Source organism: Rhinolophus ferrumequinum, chromosome 10, assembly GCF_004115265.2.
Source record: "Rhinolophus ferrumequinum isolate MPI-CBG mRhiFer1 chromosome 10, mRhiFer1_v1.p, whole genome shotgun sequence".
Lineage (NCBI taxonomy): Eukaryota > Metazoa > Chordata > Mammalia > Chiroptera > Rhinolophidae > Rhinolophus > Rhinolophus ferrumequinum.
In genome coordinates this window covers 7,293,800-7,313,402 of record NC_046293.1, presented here as the reverse complement: position 1 = coordinate 7,313,402, position 19,603 = coordinate 7,293,800, and the positions used below count along the sequence as shown (strand labels likewise).

General features: G+C 43.7%; 1 protein-coding gene across 3 annotated transcripts in view; it reads left to right on the top strand.

The window, feature by feature from the left end:
* The first annotated feature begins 503 nt into the window (after positions 1–503).
* SGSM3 (small G protein signaling modulator 3) overlaps positions 504–19,603 on the top strand; it is a 30,214-nt gene continuing 11,114 nt past the window's right edge. For 2 of the 3 annotated variants that reach the window (XM_033116203.1, XM_033116200.1), the window contains exon 1: positions 507–627. The gene's annotated coding sequence lies outside the window, so the exon portion shown is untranslated. Of the gene's footprint in view, positions 628–19,603 lie in introns of all 3 variants that reach the window. The other variant, XM_033116202.1, reaches the window with a different exon arrangement.

Below are 19,603 nucleotides of genomic sequence, written 5' to 3'. Positions count from 1 at the left end.
TAGCATGGTGAAGTGACTCAAACGGAGGCCGCCGACTACACCTCACTGCATTAAGCATGCTTGGAGGGTAAATTTCTTGGGCATGACTTCAACAAATTTGTTCCAGTTTAGGGCTCCTTCCAAGGCTTGTGAATTGTGTAAGAGTGTATCAGGCTAGTCTAGTACTGGCTCTGCACACCGGTAAAGAAGGGGCTGAAATATTTACAAAATGAGCATCACCTAAGTGCCCCTCCTTCCGACAGCCCTGCCACGTCTATCCCCTCTCCTTACCGCTGCTGATCCACCTCATATTGCTCAAACCTCCTCGGGCTGCAGTGCAGACGGAGGCCGGTGGGCATTGCTGGCCTAAAAACGCGCTTCGAAGGTCACTGGGCTCGGAAAGGAGGCTCCGAGCGGGGTGCGGGGGCGCGCAGACCTGGTCGCTCCCGCCCCTCCGACCCGGAGGACTTCAGCCCCCAGCATGCCCCGCGTCCGCCCGGCTCGAGCCCGCGCGCGTGCGTGGTGGCATTGGGGAGCGCTGACTGGATCCGAGCTGCGAAGCCGCGGAGCTGCGAGCCGTACCCAGGTTGGCACTGAGGTGGCGGAGACTAGCGGCGGCGGGGCAGCTGGACATCTCTTGCGGGGCGGGTGAGTGCGAAGCGAGAGGTCGGCCAGGACTTGCTGGGTCTGAGGGGCCCGGCGCCCACACTTGCCCCTCCGGTGGGGACGCGGGGGCGGCTGTGGACAGACTGACAGACTGACGACCGAAGGGGCCGTGGAGGGGAGAAGCACCGCTCCCGGCCGGACCTGGCGCGTGCGACGCGTGGTGTGGGGCCCCTGGCGGCGGCGGCCAGGCGCGGACTTTTGCGGGGCCTGCGGGGGGGAAGGTGCTTGGCCCCGCGTGGCCCCGCGTCGCTGCTCCGGGCGAGGCAGCTTCTGGGAGGCAGGACTCCCTCTCCCCTTCCAGGCGGACCAGCTTGGCCTAGCGGGTGGGGGCCGCCGGCGCCCGAGCTTAAGTGCCCTGGGCCCTCGAGCCCAAAAGCGTGCCCCTCCGGTAGCTGGAGGCAATTTTTGAGAAACCACACCTAATGCGGGGGGTGCTTTTTTGGGAAAGAAGGGCATCCTCGGGCACATTTACAGCAGTAAAGTCTTCCTCGGGTGTCACTTGTGACTTACGTTAAAGATGCAGGTCCGGGGTCTGAACACAGGGTCAGATTCTGTCCGAGACTGGAAACCACTGTACTACAGTCTTGGTTGTATTTTAACGTTGAGGAAATTGAGGCATGTATTAGCCAGGATCACCCACTGTGGATAGGATTGGAATTCGGAAAATTATTCTCATTCTTAGTTTAATGCCAAGGATGCTTTTTATATGGGGGTGGGGAGATGTTTTAAAGTTTCTTTTCAGTGACGGATGACTGGATTGTATTTTCCAGTCTTGGGCAGCATGTGAGATTCGTGGGTGGCTGCCTCTTTTTTGTTCGTTTTTTGGTGGGATAGTTAGAGGTGTCCTGGAATATTCTTTACTCTTCTGTCTTATTCTTTCATGGTAAATTCAAGTTCCTAATCAGATTCTGAAAAAACAGAATTTTCACCTTTGACTTGTTTACTTGTAATTTCCGTGATTATGTTTGTGATTAAGTTTGTAGATACACATGTATTTCCTACTTCTTTTCTTCCTCATCTCTTCCTCACCTTCTAGTTCTCTGAACTCTAAACAATAAAGTTTTATCTTCTTTGTTTCACATATTTATTTCTGTTCTCCATGGTTAGTTTGTAATTCTAAATAAAGGTCGGTTGGTATCTTCCCTGTCTCTTGATAATCCATAGCGCATGTAGCCTGTTCATCACGAATTGTCACACTAGCCTGGGCTTCAGTCTTTTCCGTTTCCCTTTTGAAGCATAGAGGTGTATGATCTGGGAGAGAGGGGGAGATGTTTCTGTTGATCACAAACGGGTAACCGTGAACATGACCCATGCACGACCAGAGCATTAATTTTAAAAGGCTGTGAACAAGAATTGTTTAAATATAAAAGAGCATACTAACCTTGTGAATTTGGGATCTTGTCAGGTTGACAGAAAAGTCGATGAACTAGAGTAGTACCTCACAGAAGTGAACCTGCCATTAGGGTGAAATAGTGAGAAAGGAGCTCAGGAGCTTAAGTGCCCTGTTTTACCATACAACCATCTTTCTGTGCGTGGAGTGGATGCTGGGAACACCTGTTAGCTTAGAAGCTTAAACAATGTTCTCTGTGTTTGTGTTTTTGGTTTCTTCTTTGTTCTCAGTGAGAGTTTTGGCAGGAGCCCCAGATCTTATACATTTGATAATTTAACATCAATTTCATCTACTTACTCTCCAGATTGTCTCTGTTCCTCAGTTGGTGACGTCAGTAGTTTTCCATAGCAGCCATTCATGAGCTCATGCAGACTGTCGCAAGGGAGTGGAATAGCACAGAGGATGGGACACCCAGAAGAAATAAGAATCCTGTTTCTTTGCCGTCACACAGTACATGTAGACTGGAGACAGGAAATCTGGACTGAAGCACAAGCTATATGGGAGGGTTAGAACACCTGAGTCCAGGCTTCCACATACGGTGATGGTCATCGATACCATTAATGGAATGTTTTCTGTTTGCCAAGTGCTGTAATTGTCATCGTGAGGTGTAGGTATTATGATTCTCATTTTATACATGTGTGAGTTGAAGTACAGAGGATAAGTGAATTGCCTACAGTTATAGTAAGTGACAGGGCCCGAATTCAAATTCAAGTCTGACTCTGACACCCCTGCTTTTTCTACTGTGCCACCTAACCAACAAATATGTTCAAATCTCTCTCATTCTTAAAAAAATATATAAAACTTTCCTGTAATCACATTTATCTTTCTAACTACTACCATTTCCCTCCTTTTCCTTTCTAGATTTGTTCTAAAAAAGCAAACAAACTCTATGCCCTTCTCTTCCATTTACTTCTTAGTTGCAGTCTGACTTGCACCCTCAAGCCTATCGACATTGCTCTTAGGAGCCCCACTCAACCATTTATTGAATACCTACTGTATGTACCACCTTCAAGAACTTACAAAGAGGTTAACACATGTTCTTGCCCTGCGGGAGTTTAGGGATTAATGAGGGGGCGGGGAAGAAATTCATACACGTCAATGTGATGTGTTAGCTGTTCACTGAGCAATCATTGCTCCTGGGAGTCGGGGGAGGAACAAGTCACTGAGAAAGTGACACTGGACTGCCAACAGCGAGAAACCCTCAGTTGTTCTAGATAGTGGGGTCAGGACTGCATGCTTACGTGTGGATTTTTAGGAGAAGCTCTATCCCACCAGTAAGAGATGATAACAGTTGAAATACACAATGTAGGCTTTAGAGTCTGACAGAACTGGGAGTTGAGCCTCATTTTCTTTCTAATACCTCCCTACAAGGTAAGGTCTTTGTCTTTTTCACCACCTCACTCCTATCTCCTAGAATAGCCGTAGGTGATCAGTAAATATTTGTTGAATGAACACCTCACAGCATGTTCAGCACATGGTAGGTACTAGTACTCTGAGTAGTAAGTACTGTATGACTGAAAAAGTGAGGCTTATTTCAGTGTGGCTTAGGAGCAGATTTTGAATACACCATTGTTTGAATAGTATACATATAATCACCTCTTTTTGAACATCAGGCTCATTACTTTATGGTCACAATTCACAAATAACGAGAGAGACACTCATTTTCGTAGGCATAGTTACTGTTAACTGTCTTCACTTCTAACATTATGCCTCTCTTCCAGTTATAAACACATTCCTGCTTTTTCTAAGAGTTTGTGACGTAGGTTTTGTATGTGTGTTATTTTCTCTGCTGATGATGTAAATTATTTTGGAAAGTTCTTTGAAATCATTAAATAGCTTTATCAGTAAGAGTAATATCAGAAATGAGATTGAAAACATCAATCCAGTTATCAGAAGGCTTATTCTTGAAAAGGGCCTGATTTCCAATTAGGGTTAAGAGTTTTTTTTTTAATAAAATGATAAAACCATTCCTGGCTCTCTCTAGATATCTGATTAGCCTTCTCGCTAACATTCTAAAGACATGAAACAACAGATCATTTCCCTCTTCTTGTGTTTGAGTTTCATTTGTAAATATCCTTAATTTGTGGGACTTGAGGTTAGGATTAAAGTCCAACTACCACCTTTTTTTTTTTTTCCAACTTTTGACATCAGAGTATAGTAATTAGGAACACTTACAATAAAGTTCAAATTCTGGCTCTACTGATTTAAACTTTAAAACTTAACACAAGTGATATAACTTCCCGATGCCTCATTTTCCTCTTCTGTAAATTGAAATAATTACTAATGCTACCACCACTTATAATAATAGATAATATTTATTGCATTATAATATTTATTATTATATACAAGACACAGTTCTAAGAATTTTACTTATATGAACTCAATCTTCACAACTACCCTGTATATTATCAATATTATGCCCAGTTCAGGTTTTAGGAAACAGTCATACAAATAAGTGGTGGGGTCAGGATTTGAACGTAGGGAGTCAGACTCCAGAGTTTGTGCTTATGACCTCCTACTTCATAGGGTTGTTTTGAAGATTAAATAAAATATCCTGTGTAATATTTCTGACAGGCAGTCCCTAAGCACTGGCTAGTACAGTTAGCTTTGAGTTTATAAAGCATTTTACGTACATTTTTCAATTTGGTTGTCGTAAATACAACATGTTATGACACTCAGTGTCTTATTACAGGAACTGAGGTATAAGTTTGGTCATTTGCCCAAGGTCATACAGCAAGCATGAAGGCAGTGCTCTTGGCTTTGCTCCTCCTTCACACCTGGATTCTTAGGTTGAATTTGAGGCATCACGTTTTGAGAGAGTAGCGGACCTACGTGGTTTTGGGCTGCCCAGCATTCAGTCCAGGTCTTTCTGAGAACAGCAGCCCGATTTTGCTTTGAGGAAACACCTGAGCAAGTAGGTGGCAGGCACAGGACCCAGATTAGGCCTGTATGTATTAGGCAAATCGATGTGTTTGAACCTTAGGTTGAATGACGCGGTGACAAACAGTCACAGCTCCTTCATCCCACCATGGGTTAATTCCTAATATGTAGACGCTGGAGCTGCTCTCAAAGACCTGATTCTTCAGCTTTTCCTCGGTTCTGTGCCCTACGTCGTACCCTTCCAGTACGTTCCTCTATGACATAATTTGGTACCTAAAGCCATTTTTTGTGGCTTGCAGCTGAGACTCCCTTAACTTACTGTTACATGACATGAAGCCATGCCACTTAGAAAAGAGTTAAAATAACCGGTTCACTTTAACCTGAAGAGAAGAGAAATCTCAGAGAAGACCTGAAGGTTATCTTAGAGTGTCTGAAGCATATAGCGTACAAAGTGTCCGCAAAAAGAATGAAGCAGTAGACGTTACTAGCATACAGATTTCTACTCAGGTTAAAGCCCCAAGCTGACAACTACTGTCGTGCGTCAGGGTAGTGCAGAGGGACAGCTTAGGCGCCAGGCCTGACTCACTGTTTGCTATGAGCCTGGTTTCCTCAGGTTTCTTAGCAGTATGGTGAATGCTCAATAAATATGATTTTTCCTCCTTTCATTGCTCCCGCCCTTCTAATACCTCAGTCCATTCACTGCTACAAAGTAAATAGGCTTGGATTACCATTCTTTACGGTTATTACGAAGGTCAGACAATTAAGTTCACAAACTCATCCTAGAAAAAGTGCTACACACCTCATTGCTGAATATCACTACGGTCACCTTCGAAGTACTCCCCTTGGGAAGCTATGCACTGATGCCAGCGCCTAGTCCACCCTTCAAAGCCATTTTGGAAGTCTTTTTCTGGAATGGCCATCAGAGCTATCATCGTATTACCCTTGATGTCCTGAATGTTATCAATGCATCTTTCTTTCAATATTTCCTTTATCTTCAGGTAAAGAAAGAAGTCATTGGGGGCCAGACCAGGTGAGTAGGGAGGGTGTTCCAATACAGTTATGTGTTTTCTGGCTAAAAACTCCCTCACAGACAGTGCCATGTGAGCTGGTGCATTGTCATGATGTAAGAGCCATGAATTGTTGGTGAAAAGTTCAGGTCGTCTAACTTTTGAGGGCAACCTTTTCAACACGTCCAAGTAGTAAACTTGGTTAACTGCTCAGTTAGTACAAATTCATAATGAATGATCCCTGTGATATCAAAAAAGGTTACAACATTGTTGCAACAAGTTCACGAACTTAATTGTCCGATCTCGTATGTAGGTATTTTCATATACCTGCAAATGAAAAATTCCCAGTACCTATATAGGTGGTATGGCCAAAAAATGACTTAAAGATAGTTTGTTGACCTCTATGGTTTAATTATATAAGGAATAGGGACTTTGTTAACTTTATTTGTGATCTCCTTTTACATGTCATAAGCTCCTATATTCATATAAAACTTTATAAAGGTCTCAGTGGGCTTTTTTGCCAGTCAGCCCTCAAGGAGCTTTATTTTCCTCAAAAACTATTTTTTAGAGCTACTTTTGAGTTGCAGTTAGCTAACCATTATTTGTTTCACTTTTACTTCTAAGGGACTTGTCCTCCACCCTGGTAGTGGGAACGACAGAAGGTCCATGCAGTACCTTGGTTTTACTTTCCTTGTCACCATCCAGGTACTACCAGGCTGTAAATCTTAGGGGAATGATCCCGGGAGGGACTCGGGGAAGTCACCAGATTATCTTGGATGATAAATTACTTTACAGGAAGACCTGGAGTGGATGCGCCTGGTTCAGAAGTCTGCACAGTAGAGCTTCACTTAACGGGTGCGGCTGTGCAGGAAAGGGTGCGTCTTACCCGGGCTTGTGGAATTCTGGGGAGTGGTTCCTGTTTCCCAGGTCTGTTTCCACAGTCCGTGCTCAGCTTTGCACAAATCACCCTTAGCTCTTGCCTAAAGGATAGAGAGTGTAAAGGAACACTCTCTATCTCTGGTCACAAAGAAAATATTGACTCAGGGAAGGGAAGCAGTGCCAGCTGTAAGCCTGTGAGAGTGGGAGCGGGAGTGGAGTTCAAGGTAGAGTTGTTTATTGGAGTCATTCTGCTCTTCTGCTTATGCCAGTTTTGGGGGAGACAGTTGAGAAATTTGTATAATATCGTGGGTCTTCACTTCAGATGTCTTTAGCACTAAGGAGATAAAGGGTGATGTGAATAATAAATGTTTCCAACAAGAATGACCGGAGCAGGGAACCAGTTCCAGATTAGCGCCACTAGCTGCCTGACCGTATTCGGTGGGGCCCGAGTTTTGAGACTTTCTTTACATACCGCTGAGTAATTGCTTCATTTAGCAGCGTGCTCTGAGAGAAAGGTGCGTTCCAGTGTCTGGAAGAGTATTCTATGGCTGGAGCATAGAGCGTGTGTTGAGGGTGAATGAGAAGTAGGTGTTGAGAGATGAAGCTGGAAGGTCAGCAGAAACTGTTAGGTCATGAAGGGTCTTATAAGCCAAGTTAACAAATGGGGACTTTTTCCTAAAGTCAGAGGGAAGAAAAAGGGGTTTAAAGAGAAGGAAATGCTTAGTTGCTTTTTAAAAGGATTTCTCTGGCTGCAGAGTAGAGAGTAGATGGAGGGTAGAGGACAAGACTGGAGGCAGAGATTCCAGTTGAGAAACTTGTAATATTCATGGTGTTGAGAAATGATGGCAGCCCCGACCTAAGTAGCAACAGGTTGAAGAGAAAAGAGAAGTTTCAAAAAACATAAGGAAAAGCCTAAGAGTTGCGTGGAAGTGGGAAGATGAAGGAGCATCCATTAGCCAGAGGCCCAGTTCTGGCTGGAGAGCGTGGGTGGGTGGGTTATAATGCCAGTTTCCTGAGATAGGGACCACTGAGGAGGGCAGGGTTCATGAGGGAACGTGATAACTTAATTTTGGAGCGTGGTAAACTTGAACAATGCAGAGGGGTGGCCCAGTGCACATGTGGGTATGCCAGTCAGAGGTTCAGAGAGAAATGTGTCCTGGAGATAGAAATCGGTGTCATCTTCCTACAGATGTTAAATTGCAGCCAAGAGAGTGAACGACAGTGCCGGGAACTAGAGAAAGGTCTCGGGCAGAACATTAGGCGTGTTCAGAACCAGCAGAGCCAGGGGACTGGGAAAGGAGACTCAGAAGGAGAGCCAGATAGGCAGGAGGAAAGCCCCAGGGTCATGACGTGGGCACACCTGGAGAAGAGAGTGTCCAGTGCCAGATATCCTGAGGGCTCAGGTATGGTAAGAACTCAAGTGTCTTCATTGGATCTAATACCAGCTGGGCTGGATTGATTCTACAGTAGCCCAAGCGTGTGCTGAGGGCACTAATAAAGCAGACACAATACGAAAAGAAAATGGGGAGAACTTGATATTGGACATTTCATAGAAACATAGCAAAAGGCATCTTGGAAAAAATCTAAATGTTGAACTTCCTCATGATTATTTTTATGTTGAATTAAATGGGGGGTACCTTAATCTTTTATTCTGTGACCATCTAACAGTTTTTCGTTTTTTTCATGTTTAACTTTTTTTAAATAGTTCAGAATTCAGAAGGTACAAAAGAGTATTAAGTAAAAATACTCTGTCACCCAATTCCTCTCACGTATAGCCTTCTAAATTTTATGTGAAAATGTCTACCTTTTTGGCACAAATGTTTATCATTCTCCTCGCTATTTTGCTCCTTGATTTTTTTCAGTTAGCGATATATCCTGAAGATCATTCCCTATCAGTGCATAAATAGCTGATCCATTCTTTTTTGACAGATGTACACTATATAAATGTATTGTCATTTATTTAACTAGTCCCCTATCGAAGGATATTTAGGCTTTCTAATATTTTGCTATCACAAGCAGTGCTATAGCGAATGTCCTTGTATATGAATCATTTTGCTGGAGTGTAGGATAAATTTCCAGGGGTGGAAATTGCCGGACCAAAAGGCCTGTAAATGTTTCAGTCCAGCTCTGTGTATTAGAGTTGCTGGCGCTTAGAAAGTCTGCAGTGCACAGCAGCTGTTATTACATGTTGTAGATAGTTTACATGATATGTTACATAGTGAGCAGGGGCACCTGGCATAAACCAGAGAGAGGAGGAAATGCCTGAGCTGAGCCTTGAAGAATGAGAAGCAGGTAAGGTGGAGGGCATTACAAGCAGAGGCAGCACGGGGACTAAGCACAGGAGCTTAGAAAGGAGCTTGTGGGGATCGTCCAGGGGCTTGGTCTCCTCTCCATCCGTCAGTCAATACCCAGCACAGCTCAAGGTTCTTATGAGGAGGGCAGCCTTCACTGAAGATACAGGACGACAAAGGGGTTTTACCTTGGAAGGACACAATAATGGGGTTTGGGATTATCCTTTTCTTAAGAGGCATTTGCTCCCACCCCCGACCTCTCCAGCCCAGACAGAGAGTGTTGATGTCTCGTAGGTCATTGTGTTTTGCAGGGTGCAGCTCCTCACCTTGTCTTTGGACTTCCCCTTCCCTCCCCTCCCCTCCCCTACCCCCTCTCCCCTCCCCTCCCCTCAGCAGGCCAGGCCACCTCTATTTTCTGTTCTCCTCTCCCTCCAGATTTCCACTGATTTCTTCTGCTAGGCAATTGATAGATCTCCCCTTTCTTCTAACCTGTGCCTTCAAGTTTTACCTTCCACCTTTAAGTTGCTTATCAAGATACTTTTCCAAACAAAGACAAACTCCTTCTTTGGGAAGCATTCTGGAGCCAACTATTAAAATAGTAATTTCCCACTGTGCTATAATTATAATACACAGTTTTAAGTTTATGGATCATTAGGTTATTACCTTGCTTCAGAGGGCATCATATTAAACTCTAATACCAATAATTTGTTATTAACCTAATCTTATACTTTGATTTCTATCTACAAAGCCAATACTATAAAGTAGAAAAAACAAACTTTTAAAAAAATCCAAACCCTTTCCCAAACGAGATAGATGTGTTAATGTCATTTTAAAAACCTGTAGAGGAAGAGCTCCTCACAGCATGGTTTTTATTGCAAAAATTACTGTTAGGAGCTTCCATGTCATATCAACAGATGACTCGATTAGTAAATTATAGAATATAATGGCTACAAAAACTGTGTAATTACTGGGGAAATGCTAATTGTTTAATGTTCAGTGGAGAAAAAATATTTTAAAAATCTATATAACATGAGAATTGTGTATGTATGTAGAGAAAAATCAAAAGAAGAGCATAGAAGAGAGGAAAACTGGCGTGCCAATTTGTGACAGAATTAAAAATTTTTTTAAAATTTCCATTAATGCTGTTATTATCATTACAAAACTCGGAGGAGAGTCCAAAACTTCCTTCCATGATAAGCCCAGTGACTGTGTTAATAATCCAGATTTTCTTCTGACCCTTAAATTTATCCTGCTACAATTTAAATTATCATTTGTGTTTGCATCTTAATTATGTTCTCAGTGGAAAAGAACAAGCTGGTGTCCCAACTGACCCCAACATAGGTTGTGACTGGGGACTGAATACCTGGGCTGTGGAGAAAACCCAGGGTCACACGGAGGCATTTCTGTAAAAGTAGATTCAGAAATAGCATTTTTGTCCTTAAAGCCTATCTTACAAATTGTTGTACTTTTCTGGTCTCCTGGTTTGGAAGCATCTCTTTTCCCTTAATCTGCTTTTAGTGGGTTTTCTTTTGGGAAAGTATTTCCCTTAAGTGTAATAGAAAAGCAACAGCCACTCCATGTGATGTCACACACCTGGGACTGGTATAATCTTTAAAAAGAAAACAAAAACAATGGCTTGGAAACCGAGTTTTCAAGTGTTGTGAGACCTTTTTCCAGTGATTGCTTAGACTGCTGGGGGGAAACTTGTTAAAGTCCTTTTAAAAGGTAAAATGACAGGTTTTACCTTTTAGCAGCTTAGGGAGTTCCTGACTTCACAGGTTGCTAAGATGTCAAGTTCATGCTGAGCGGTGTTAGTAAAGTGTTAGTTCTACAAATGAGAGAGAAAGGAACCCTTTCACAGTTATGGATAAGTGATTTCTAATAGGTTGCACCTTTTTATTTTTCACTTTTGCATTTCTTCGTTTGTAGAAACATTAAATCCCTGAAGAGATGGATGTTTGAGGTGATAAGTAGTAGCTCTGTCAGGGGAAGAGCAAGGCAAGGTTTAGAGAAGCTACATAGTGCTGTAAATTCAAGGCTTCATTTGTGGACCTCAGAAAAAACTCGCAGAGGACACATTCTTACTCCTCAATGTTCTACTGTACAAAACTGTAATTTTGAAAATTGAGATATAATTTATGTACCATAAAAGCCACCCTTTTTTAAGTATACAATTTAGAGGTTTTCAGTATATTCACTGTGTTGTGCAACCATCACCATTGTCAAATTCCATAATACTTTTATCACCCCCAAAAGAAACCCCATACCCATTAGCAGTCATTCCCCATTTTCCCCTCCCTCCACCCCTGGCAACCGCTAATCTACTTCCTGTCTCTGGATTTGCCTAGTCCAGGCATTTCATATAAACGAAATCATACAATATGTGGTCTTTTGTCACTGACTTCTTTCTCTGAGCATGTTTTCAAGGTTCATCCATGTAATAGCTCGTATCAATACTTCATTCCTTTTTATGGCTGAATAATATCCCATCGCATGGATATACACATTTTGTTTATTGGTGTATCCATTGATGGACATTTAGATGTTTCCACTTTTGAGCTTTTATAAATAGTGCCGCTGTGAACATCCGTGTATAGGCTTTTATGTGATATAATTATTTTTAAACACAATATTTCTAGACTTTTTCAAAAAAAAATATTAAAACTCAAGACATAAACTTCATACTCCTACCACCTAACCCAGCCTTATTCATTTTTATGTTACCTTCAACATGTACGTATGTACCGTGTTTCCCCAATGATAAGACCTAGCCAGACAATCAGCTCAAATGCGTCTTTTGGAGCAAAAATTAATATAAGACCCGGTCTTATTTTACTATAAGACTCGGTCTTATATAATATTATATATTATACAATATATCTACTATAAGACCGGGTCTTATATTAATTTTTGCTCCAAAAGACGCATTTGAGCTGATTGTCTGGCTAGGTCTTATCATTGGGGAAACACGGTATATGCCATGTATTGTGATAAGTATTTATTTACATTTTCTCATTTGTCATCTCCATTTCACAGATGACAACACCGCAGTTCCCAAGAGCAAGAACTTTGTCTTGTTTTGCTGCTGTACCCCTAGCACATGGAACAGTGCATGTAGTAGTTGCTCAAAAACTACTTGTTGGTTAGATGCCTGAAAGTCTCCCAAATTTGTGTCTCCAGTTCTCCATCTCCCTGAAGATGTGAACATGTGTATCCAGTCACCTTCTTAACATCTCCACTTGGATTTCGAAGCAACATTTAAATTATCCCACAACTCTTAACTCCCTCTTTGTTTAAGCCAGTTTCTTTTTCCCTCTCCCCCATATTAGTAAATGGCATCACCATAAATCCAGGAATTCAGACAGGAACCTAGGCCTTGCCCTTGGTTGCTCCTTCTCTTCATTCTCCACATCCAACCCAGCAGCAAGACCCGCTGGTTCTGCTTCTCATTATGTCTTAGGTCCATTCACATCCTTTCAGCTCCACCTCCTGTTACCATGTTAGTCTCTTTCCCGGACCCTGTACTTTCAAACGTGTCTCCCTGCGTCCACCCTTGAGGACCCTCTTGTGGATTCCCATTGGCCTCAAAATCTGAATGCTTCCCTTTGCCAACCATCCCGTGGTGATGTAGGTACCTCTGTCGCTCCAATTTCTTCTTCCCTTTGTCCTCTTGTTCATTGTGTTTCAGTTACACTGGGTTCATTTCTGTTCCTCCAGGGTCTTCCCCACCTCAGAGCCTTTGGACCTGCCATGCCTTCTGCCCATGACTCTAACCCTAGATCTTTGCAGGACTAGCTTCTGATCCTTCAGGTTTCAATTCAAATAGCCCTTCACAGATTTCTTCCCTGGATTCTGTGTCACATCAGCCTTTTGTTTTATTCAGAGCATCTATCACACCCTGGAATTCTCATTTGTTTATCCATCTATTTATTTGTTTTCTGTTTGATTTTCCCCCCTCTAGATTGTAAGTCGTCGTTGCCCTAGCACATAATATGTGTTGGAGAAATATTTGGGGAATGAATGACTGAATAATACGGACATTTCTGGGTGTACATGCCATATTATAATATGTTTCTCCTTAATGTTAGATCATAAATAGTATCCACATTTCTTTAGTCCCCATAATTGGAATTCTTTTTATACTCTTGTGTCTGGCTTATTTCACTAAGCATACTGTTTCTTCTTTTATGCTATTAAGGTATAATTTGCATAAAATAAAATTCGCCCCTTTTAGTGCGCAGTTCTGCAAGCTTTGATAAATACATACAGTCATGTAATTATCAACTCAGTCAAGATATAGAACAGTTCTGTCACCCTAAAAAATTATCCCATGTAATCCACTCTTCCTACTGCCCCATCCAGTAGAAACACTGTTCTATAGGTCTGTTTACCTATAGTTTTGCCTTTTCCAGAATGCCATATAAATAGAATCATGCAGTATGTAATCTTTTAAATCTGGCTTCTTTCCTTTAGCATAATACATTTGAATTCATCCATGTTGTTATGTCAGTAATTCTTTTTTTTTTTTTGAGTAGTATTCCATTATATGGATGTACCACAGTTCTTTATTCATTCACCAGTTAAAGGACATATGGGTTTTCAGATTCTAACAATCACAGACAAAGCTGCTGTAAACATTTATATACAAGTTTTTATGTAAACAAAAGATTTTGTTTTATCACTTAGATAAATATACCTAGGAGGGGGATTGTTGGGTTGTGTGGTTAAATATATGTTTAAGTTTTGAAGAAACTGCCAAGCCCTCTTCCAAAATTGCTGCACCATTTTGCATTCCCACCAGCAGTGTGTGAGAGTTCTAGCTGCTCTGCATCCTCGCCAGCACTTGGTATTGTCAGGTTCTGATGTTGGTAAGATTGTGGTTTTAATTGCATTTCCTTAATGGCTAGTGATGGTGAGTATCTTTCTGCATGCTTATTTGTCGTCTGTGTCTTCTTTGGTAATGTTTCTGTTCAAATCTTTTGTCTGTTTGTTTTTGTTTGTTTGTTTGTTTGTTTTTTAAGCTGGATTGTTTCCTGTTTACTGATTGAGAATTCCTTCTATTCTGGATACATGTCCTTTGTCAGATATGTGATTGGATATATTTTCTACCGTCTGTGGCTTCTATTTGATAAAAATCTCATTTATCAATTTTTTTTTATTTTATAAATCATGATTTTAGTGTAATATCTAAGAAATCTTTGCCTAAACAAGGTCACAGACATTTTTCCTATGATTTCTTCTAGAAATTTTATAGTGTTAGGTTTTTCATTTAGGTCTATCACCCATTTTGAGTTAATTTTTGTATTTGGTGTGAGGTACAGATTAAGGTTCTTTTTTTTTTTTTTTTTTTTTTTTTTGCAAATAGGTGTCCAGTTTTTCTAGGACCATTTCTTGAAAAGACTATCCTTTCTCAATTGAATTGTCTTTTTATTTTTGTTGAAACTCAATTGTATTAGTTTCCTAGGGCTGCCATAACAAAGTGCCACAAGCCAGATGACTTAGAACAACTGTAATATTATCTCACAGTTTGGGGGTACAGAAATCTGAACTCAAGGTGTCGGCAGGGCCATGCTCCCTGTGAGACCTGTAGGGGAAGGGTCCTCCTGCCTCTTTCAGCTTCTGCTAGTCCCAGACCTTCCCTGGGCTGTTAGGGCAGCATTCCAGCCTCTGCTTCGCAGTCTGCGTCCTCTGTATCTTCACCGCGTCTCCCCTCTCCACATGTGTCTGTGTCCAAACTTCCCTTTCTTATAAGGACACCATTCAGATTGGGGCTCATTTTAATGATGGCATTTTAAGTTGGCTAACTCAGGAAAGACCCAGTTTCCAACTAAGGTCACATTCTGAGGTACTGCAGGTTGGAGCTTCAGCATCTTTGGGGGGACACAATTCAATCCATAACATTAACTGTGTACGGGTTTATTTCTGGATTACCTGTTCTGTTCCATTGACTTATGTCTGTTCTTTTGCCAATGCCACACTATACTGTAGTTTTATAGTAAGTATTGAAATCAGGTAGTGTGAGTTCTCCAACTTTCTGCCTTTTCAAAATTGTTTTGAGTATTCTGGTGCCTTTGCCCATCTATTTAAATTTTCGAATCAGCTTGTCAGTCTCTTCAATAAATCCTTCTGGGATTTTGATTGGAATAACGTTGAATCCTTTCCTTGGCAAAAAAAGGAAAAGGGATACAAATGTTATTTATGAAGTAAGTTCTGGCCTTACTCTCAGGGCTTTGTAGGAGCATAGAGAGAGAACCTAAAGGCAGAGAAGGGTCCTGACGGCGTATTAGTTGTCTACTGATCTGTAACAAACCACCCCAAAACTTAGTGGCTGAAAACAACAATCATTTCGTATCTCTCCTGGTTGGTAGGAGTCAGGAATTCAGGAGCATGTCAGGAGATTCTGGCTTGTGAGAAAGGGGGGTCTCCCTCATGACACTGCAGTCAGATGTTGGCTGGAGCTACAGTCATCTGAAGGTTTGGGACAAGGGCGTCTACTTCCAAGGTGGCCCACTCATGTGGCTGGCAAGCTGGTGCCTCTCCATGGGGCTCCATGGGTGTTCTCACGACATGGCAGCCGACTTTCCCCAAAGGAAGTGCTACAAGAGACAAGGTAGAAGCTGCATGCCGTTGTCGGCCCATCTGTGAAAGTTACACACGTCAGTGCTGCGTATTGTTGGTCTCGGAGGTCAGCTGCGGCGGCTCAGTGTGCAGAGCCCACGCGAGGAAGTGAGTAGCAGGACTAGAATCGCTTGGGCCACAGGAGGTTTCTTTCAGGGACGCGGTGTCTTTGAGTTGTGTCTTAAAGTATGAATAGGAGTCTGTCTGCCATAAGGAGAAGACCGTTAGAGAAAGAGAATGGAGACATCGGGCAGCTGATGATAAGTAGGCCACCATGACTGTTGGAAGGTGGGTGTGGGGGTGGTGAGAGGAGCCACGTAGAACCTCGCATTGCTAGAGAATGTGGCTCTTATTCTGGGGCTAAGGCGAGCCATTGAAAGTAAAACAGTGATTCAGGTTTCAGATTTGCATTAGAAAGATAATGCTGGCCTGCTGGCTGTAGGAAGCAGCTGGAAATAGGAGTCTGGAGCTTGGGAGAAAGCTGTCACCAGAGGAAGGAGCCCGCGGGTGGCAGTGGAAGCTCTGGCAGGACATGAGATTGCCCAGGAATGGCCGAGTGAGAAGCGCAAGGGCAGAGGTGGATCCCACACGTAGTGTAGCCGCATGTGGAGGAAGAGAAAACCAGGAAGAATCCCAGTGTGTTGGCACTCTGCCTTCAGTAACGTACTCATCTATTATTCGTCATTTTCCAATAAAATGTTCATATCCTACTGAGCATTTAGTGTCTGATTTTACTTTTCTTAAGCATGTTGTATTATCATCTTACTCTAGCCTTTCTTGGACTTTCCTGGCTTTGTGCTCCTGTCTCCTAGTTAGTTATTGCTAGCTTTCAGTGTCCTGCCATTTCCTTGCAGAGAAAAATAGTCTTGAGGATCTCAGGGACCTCTTAGAATACAAGCATTTTTGCTTTTGCTGCTTACAGCTTTTGTGTTCCCTGGTAAATGTGTGACACTTAGGTGGTAGTGGCAACCCTGCTATATTGTCAAGAAAACTAGGAGACAGGATGTGTTGGTAGGTAAAGAGCGGATGAGGGCCTAGATCTCCTTGAGTCCCTACCCCACCCCTCAGATTTACAGTGACATCTGACAGTCTTCACTTTGTGAACAAAATTTGTCTTTTAGGAATGTGGGATTGAAACACTAGGGAGAAAATACTGGAGGCAGAATAAAAAGATTAACATCTTTAAGTGTGTAAATTTAATTTTTAAAACTTCCCTCTAGATCACCTCAAAATTGCATCAATCCTGTTTCTCAAAAGATTCTGCCTCTTAGGACTCCTGTGACAACAGTAGGGCAGCCGGTGACAGTGAGGTGACAGTGACGTGGCTAACTCCTCAGCTGCTTCCGCAGGCTCCCAGATGGCTGCTTTCAGGATGGTTTCCATAGTGACTGGAGGCAGGAAAAACCTGCTTGCCCAGCTTAGCACTGTCACATCCGGCTGTGTCGGGAACTGGGGACACAAGGGCAGTCAGTGATGGCGGTGTGGCGGTGTGGCGTGTCTGTCTGTTCCTGCAGAGACTCTTTAAAACACATCAAGAATCCGCATTTCTCACTGGCCCCACTGCAGCAAAGCCAACTCCAAACCTACCCATGTCACCTCCGCCGCCTGCCTGGTGGGCTTCTCTGCACTGCAACAGCCAGAGCGCTTTCAAAACCAGGCAGAACCCTCCCGTAATGTCCCTACTCACTGCAAGGAAGATCCAAAGCCTGCCCTGCGCTGTGAGGCCCTCCATGACCCCTGCCGCACCCCCCACCCCCGGGTTTCCTCCCACTCTCCTCACCCCCAGCCCGCTGGCCGCCTTGCGGCTGCTTCAACCTGGCAAGTGTGCTGCTGCCCTAAAGGCTTTGCACTTGCTGTTCCTTCTGCCTGGATCCCTTTTAACCTCGATAGCCACGTGGTTTGATCCCTCACTTCCTGTGGCTTTGGCCTTTGCTCTGATGTCACCTTCTCCTCACGGAGCTCTTCCTGACCACTTCATATATACAGCCCTCTCTTCTGATATTCTCTCTCCCTTCCCTTGCTCTGTTTGTCTCAGTACTGCAGTTGTCACCATCTGACACGGCCATTTTACACACACACACATACATTCTTTTTTTTTTTTTTTTTAACTGGGGAATACTGGGGGACAGTGTGCTTCTCCAGGGCCCATCAGCTCCAAGTCATTGTCCTTCATTCTAGTTGTGGAGGGCGCAGCTCAGCTCCGAGTCCAGTTGTCGTTTTCAATCTTTAGTTGCAGGGGGCGCAGCCCACCATCCCGTGTGGTTGAGAGCTCGCGCTCTAACCAACTGCGCCATCCGGCCACCCCTGACACAGCCATTTTTATGTATGTTCATTGTCTGATTTCTACTCTAATGTAACGGCCGGGGCTTTGGTTTTCCACTGTTGCATCGGAGCCCTTAGGACGGCGCCTGGCTCCAGGCCGTCGGTACTCGGTAAGTAACTCAGGCGGGAATGAATGAGAAGGACAAGCTGAGGTCAGATGGGGGCTCCTTGGCGGGAATTGCCTCCCAGCCCACAGCCCCCCACTGCACACAACACCTTCACACTTTCTCTGCCTTTCCGGAAGGAACGACCAAATCACTGCCTCTGGGGCGATGGTGATGAGTCTTTCTCATGACCTCACCTGGCATATATTGTGTTGAACCACGTGAAATGGTGTGTTTACAGGCTGTGATGGATTAATATCAGCAATGTCGTTCGGCTTTTAGAATCCCTCAGTGTAGAAGAGACTAACAATAACTTTCTAGAAATTATTGGGACTACTGCTAATTGCCTGATGCTTCCTGAGTACTTGCTGTGTGTCAGTGCGCTAAGGGCCGTATTTACTTTCTCATTTAACCCTCATAACTGCTGTAAGACGTAGGCATTGTTATTCTATTTTATGGATAAGAAAACAGATTCCAAGAGGCGAAGTGAAGTAGCCGAAGGTTATAAGTGGGGGGCAGCAGACCGGGATTAGAACCCCATCTGTCTGCCTGGAGTCCTCGTCACAAGGCCGTGCGCCGTCCGAAGGCTGCTGCCGCAGCCCAGCCGTGTGCCCTCCCAGGGCTCAAGCCGGTGGGGCCAGAAGGGAGCCCTGGTCCAGCTGGTGGTCCTGTGACATCATTTCACCGGGTGGAATGGGGGGCAGCATGGTGTGAGAGGGCACAGTTATTGGAGTCCATTTGGAAAACTGGGGGCCTCTTTTAGAGATACCTACTTAAAACCGTGTTGTGAGGATTAAGTGGCAACATGGTTTTTAAAACTTCCAGCTCAGTCCCTTTAACAATATGCAGTGCTCCGCCCAGCGCAAAATTCTGATTCAAATCAGGCCCTGCACATCTGTTCTACCGCAGAAAGACATTACGTTTTCATTATTATCCTCACGCAGAGCGGACAAGCCTAGGGTGGCTGTCCTCTTCGGGAGTGGGTTCTGCCATCCGGTTCCCAGTGGGGCTTGTCTGGAAACAGCAGGGAGTGGCCCTCCTAGTTGGGCACCAAAGCCTCCATAGTGGTCATTTCACCCAAACTTGGCGTGGTCAGGGTGTGTCTGGGGGCAGGAAGAGGTTGGGGACTCGGCTGCGCTGCCCTTGGGAGCTACAGGATGACTCTGTGGCCTCCAAATTTGCAAGTGTGTCTCTAAAGAGAACTGGGGTTTCTCACGTGCCCGTTTTTCCACACATGCTTGAGTTAGGGGCCCTGTGTTCTCCTAGCTTCCTTGAAGTGGTTGTTTGATTTTCCTTTTCTCTTTATTACTCACGTGACCCTTCTCGTTTACCCAGAATCACCAACACCAGGATTTTGTGGCGGATAGCACAGATTGGGGGCTGCTGTGGGCCAGAATAACAACTAGCACCTCTAAACTCCTGTCACCTAGAAAATGGCAGAAGGAAGTTTTCTTTAGGTCTAGGTCT